This window comes from Chaetura pelagica, unplaced genomic scaffold, assembly GCF_000747805.2.
Source record: "Chaetura pelagica isolate M959 unplaced genomic scaffold, ChaPel_1.0 scaffold316, whole genome shotgun sequence".
NCBI lineage: Eukaryota > Metazoa > Chordata > Aves > Apodiformes > Apodidae > Chaetura > Chaetura pelagica.
This window is the reverse complement of record NW_009953497.1, coordinates 1,090,638-1,096,044: the sequence shown is the minus strand read 5'-3', so window position 1 is coordinate 1,096,044 and position 5,407 is coordinate 1,090,638.

Below are 5,407 nucleotides of genomic sequence, written 5' to 3'. Positions count from 1 at the left end.
CATGGTTTTGTGCCCAAGTCTCCATCTTTTTATCATTCTTGTTCCCCTATCATCCAGTATCCTCTAGGATGTTCTCTAAGAGACCTTCTTGTATTTCAGCACTACTCAGAACAACAGAGATCAGACTCTGAGAAAGACCTACAATGAAATTTTTCTCAGCTCACTGGGGATGTTTTTAGCTTCTCCTCCCCATGTCTCTAAAAACAGAGAGCCAAAAACAACAATGAGTCACTCCAGGCTTGCTCTTCCCCAAAGTACAAGCTTGTTCCTACCCCACCCACATCCAGAGATGTGTTGCTGCAAAGAGCTGTGAGAAGGGGTGTGAGCTGGATGCTGAGCCCATTCCTGAGGATACTTGCATGTAGCTGCATTGTTGATGGCTCTTTTTGGCTGTGGCACAACATCTGTGCAGGTGCTCCATCATGCATTGCAGAAGGGATGGATGGAAAGGGAAGGGATTGTAGAGAACTTGTGTTAAAATTGATTGGACTCAGTTTTGCTGGGACTGAGGAGTGCTCATGTGAGCTGGCTGGATGCTATGAGCAGCTGTGGTACATTCAGAGCCACATTACAGCTTCAGAAGGTTGTTTCTGAAGTGCCTTGCTGAGCAGAACTGGGCAGTTTGCTGCTTGCCTTCTCATGAGTGGGGACATAGAGAAAAATGAAAGGAAACCATAATGTCACTGAAAGCAGGAGTCTTAAGCCACAGAAGTCTGAATGTTTTATGGACTCCTTTTGCCTCACTCAGAATACTTAGAAACTGGATTAAAGGGACATGGTGGAAAAGTTACGTTGGCTAGTTCAGTTACATGGTATGGGAGTAGATATGGGCTTGAAATGGGCCAAGGAGAAGGAGCAGTCTGGGTCACAGCCCAGCTGCCCTGCAAACAGCTTGGCCAAGGCACCCTACCAGGGGATATTTACTACTGAAGACAACTGTGGTTTTGCCTATCCCTGTGTATTCAGGGGATACCCTAGTTACCCCATGCCACTTAAAGTCCTGTAGCTCTTAGTAAGTGGAGCCTTTGCCTGGTTGCTTTGGTTTGATTCAGTATTCAGTGACACATGATTTATGAGCTGTGCTTGCTGATTTAAGGTCTGTATGGCTGGCAGGGAAACCAGGATCAGGCACTTGGCTATTGTGCAAACAGGGATGACACATACTATCCAAAGAAGAACACAGGAAAGATAAAATTACACAGATTGTTGAAATACTCTCCTCAGCTGTATTGCTCATGTGGATGAGTAAATTAAGAATAAGGGTTGTTGGGTTTTGTGTGCAAGACATTTAACTCCATTTTTTTTCCCCTCCATTTGTGCTTCATTCGTCCAAGCCAGTGATACTGGACTCTGTAGTGTAGTTTGTAATTCTGAATTTGGGTATTAACATAAAACTGTTATTTTGGGTTTGAACCAATGAAATTGTTTTATATTTTCCTTTCCCTAAGGTCCAAATACAATTTGCTTTTCTGACACACCACAAAACTTGTGCTTCTGACTTGCTGGATATTTTATTACTTTCTTAACATTTTCCTGAACATTTGAAGAATTGTCTTTTTCATTCAATACTTGTTAAGCCTCTCAGCAGTGGAGATTCAGCCATCAAGTACGTGAGAGGAACTAAACTGGGGATGGGGAAGAATTACAGACTTGGGGCATGTGCTGTCCTGTGACAGCACTGCAAACTCAAAATATTTCACTGAAACCTATGGTGTAATTGAGAGCAGAATTAATTTAATTGCATCAAAGTGAATACCAAGCGGTTATAATCAATACACCCCTGGACAGAGTTCAATCACATTTGATCAGTATCTTTGCTGCTGAGCAGTGTGGCAAACACTGGTTTTTTTTAAAACTTTTGTTTGAATAATGAGTTTCTCTTTCTTTATTCCTAAGTAGGGATTTCTGCTGAAGCAGAAGGCACTTTTAGTCAATGGAATTACTCTGCTGTTGAAGAGCTTTCCTCTGAATACCAGACTATGTATCTGAGAATGAACTTGGAGGTGTGTTTTCTGAGATGATGGGGGATGTATAGTGCATTTAGTGATCCAGCTCTGGTGTAGTGAGACCTGCCCAAACTGTGACCAGCAGGTGCTTGAAACCAGCAGTCCTCCTTCTGTGGAAGGTGCACTTTCATATTGTAGCTTGGTAGGAGGAAGGTTAGCATTTGAGAATGTCACGTGGGTTTGAAGGTAGGGAGACACAAGCACATAATTCTCATCTAGAAAAATGTTTAGGGTGGTAAGCTGAGGAACTCATGAACTTGAGGGAGTGTCAGAAGAGTTGGCACATCGAAAGGTCCGAGGCATAAAGAGGGATCTGAGAAATCTAGGTCTAGATTTTTTGAAGGAGGCAACTCACCTTAAATTTAAAGAAGACTAAATACTTAATTATCCTTGGGGTTGTGGGCAGATCAAGCACTATTCTCCCTGGGGCAAGGGTGGAGTTGGAAACCAGCATCCAAACAGGGTCAGACTGTTCTGGCTATGAGAAAGATATGAGGAATACATGGCATTTAGAGAAGAGTAGGAGACCTGAGACAGAGGGCACAAAGTGCTTTTCTGCAAGAAGCTGCCCTCCCATTGTCTGCTATCAGTGCTGCCTGCTCTAGGTGCCTTATGTCCTCTCCCAGTAGCCATCACCATGGATCTCTAGGGCTGTGACATATGGAAAACAAACCCTTGGACCAGGAAGGTTTTACCATGCCTGTTGTCCTTGCAATTACGCCTACGTCTGACTTCCTATCCCAAGATCACACAAACAACCATTGTGGGACAAACGCTGAAGTTCCCTGAGTGCCAAGGATCCTTACTGACTGAGAGACCCACCCTTCATTTTCTTCCCCACCATGCATGCAAAACAAAACCAGTGCAAATGAAGTCAGTAGAATAGAGTCTGCCCTTGACCATGAAGATAAAAAATAAAATAAAATGCTGCTTATTCTATGTTGTAACACTTAGTATCACCAAGAGGTATGATGTGGCCTGAAACAAACTGTAGAAATGCACACAAATTGGAAGAAAAGTCTTTTTAATTTGAAAAATTCTGCAATGTGAAGGATGCTTGGCAATTGCCTGCAAAACAGTGATAGGGAGTGTAATTCAATGACTACTTACAATGGAGACTGTGTTGGAGATGGCAGTGGGTAGATGTTTAGTGGCAGCAGAAAGGGTGGAGCAGGCTTGGAAAATGAGGTAGGTCCCAGACTTTGGTGAGATCCAAAAGTAACAGGATTCTGCAGCTGCCACCTTACCTGGTACTAATGTGTTGCCTCCATGAAAGGCTGATACTTCCAGCTCTGAAATGCTGTCTGCCAGCATGCCTGGCTTGTCTATCAGCATCCCCACCCTCTCATTTTGGAAAGAATACTGAATTTTTTCATGATGTCCACAAAAGGTCACTGACCTGAGGTTTTAGTCTCTGCTGTGTCATTGGCTGGCATTTGGTTGGTAATATTTGTTCTGTTAGTATATTAAAAGCATAGTTAAGAAAAGCGTAGTAAAAGTGGATTAAATACTTTAAGAGAGCAGCTTAAATTTTTCCGTTTGCCCTTCAGCAGAAGATTAGGTATTGAACTAAAAAAAGAATGAAAGGTGTGAAAATCTCCACTTTGCTTAGAAATCCTTTATATATATATTTTTTATTTTTTTTTTCCCCCTTGGTGATAAAACACCCACCCCCTTTATCCATTCTCACTGTTTCTCAATTAATAGATGAAAATTGAACTTTTTCTTCCAGGCTTATGGAGCTTTAAACCGTAAACTTGGAGCAGCTTTTCTAAACCATGTGATTTCTAAGATAATTTACTCTTCAGGAACTAGTACTTCTCTCCCCCAGGCTTCCAGTTCCTTGGTTATATTGAGAACAGCATATAGTGTAGCTAAGGTCTGTGGTGACAGTATTTTAGACTTGTGCAATTATCTTGCCAGAGGCAAAGGATATTCTGGGAAATCAGCCAGGAGAAACTTACAGTGAGAAGGGCAAGTGGTATGAATGTAAGAGTAGGGTGGGATGCTTGGATGAGGGACCAGTTGGATTGTGTTCCAACTGCATGGTAGCCTCAGAAAATGAAGCTTGAATGAAGGCATTTATAAATGCTGGGGCTTTGTGTAGGCCCATCCTATTAATATTAAGAAGCTTGAGGGGACAAAAAAAGATAAACATGTTGCTCTTGCACCATAAAGACAGTTGGATCAACACTTGGGTACATACATCATGATTTCCAAGTAAAAATGATCTGCCTTTCTTTGGTACTGCTCACATGACAGAGAACAGCAAGCCAAAGCACTGTAAAGCATATGAGGAGGGAACACACATGCCAAATCAGCCAGGATTGTTTCATTTACCTATTAGTGTTCCTGTATTTCTGCTTTCTGTACTAGAACAGAATGGAAGGGGCAGAACCTCTGACTCCAGCCAAGTGTCCAGACTTAAGCTTTATTACTTTTTTTCATGCATGCAAAGGAGATCCAGTTCTCTAGCAAGGATAAGTTGCTCTCTGATCCAAGCATACAAGTACAAAGAACAACAAGTGATTGTAACAAGGAAAGGCTGGAAGAGAAGTAGGTTTAGTTGTTCTAATGTAAGTATGGGTGTTGGAGGGAGCCTGCAGCTCTTCTAAACAGGATGCCAGTAGGTACATTTATCACACAGAAAACAAGGCACACACAAATTTCCTCTGCAAAATCTTCTGGTGGAGAAAGCAGCTGGGGGAGAAAGTCCAAGGGAATAGAAAAGAGAAGAAAACAAATTAAAGGAATACGTACATTCCAGTCATAACACCCCCAAAAGGAAAAAAAAAAATTGCTAAGGTATTTGATGAAATAAGGCTGTATGTGTTCCTCTAAAACCACCAAACGCCTTCAAATCCAGTTCCTTCTCATGCCAAGTATGTTGAGGTAACCACACTGTGCTGTTGGAAAGCAAGCTTTCTCATTTAAGAACTGCATGCTGTTGAGGATTTATGTCTGCTCAAGACCAGCATTTGCTGGTTGAGTTGCTGGTTGAGAGACCTTTCTGCATGAAGCTCAGGCTGGGGCAGGAAACATCCTGCAGCCCAGAGAACAGTCATCAGATCAGGCAAGGTGTTTGTCTACAGGTTGAGTTTGTATTCTTAGCACTCCACCCAGTGTGGTCTCTTTGCTCTGCATCCAACTAGTTAAGTTCCTCTAAAGTGTAAATGTCAAGCCCATCATCCCACACAATGCCAAAGGATTCCTGCTCCCACCTTTATCACTTTCCTTTCCAGCTTCTCCCTTCCATCACAGCAGGCACGGGAGAAGTATCCATCTGATGGTCACAGCTTCACCCTCACCAAAGCCAAAAGCCACAAAGAAACATCAGTGGTAACCCCTGCTTAGAGCAGCTTCTTGGGGATTGTTTGGGATATGCTGGATCTAGCCATGAT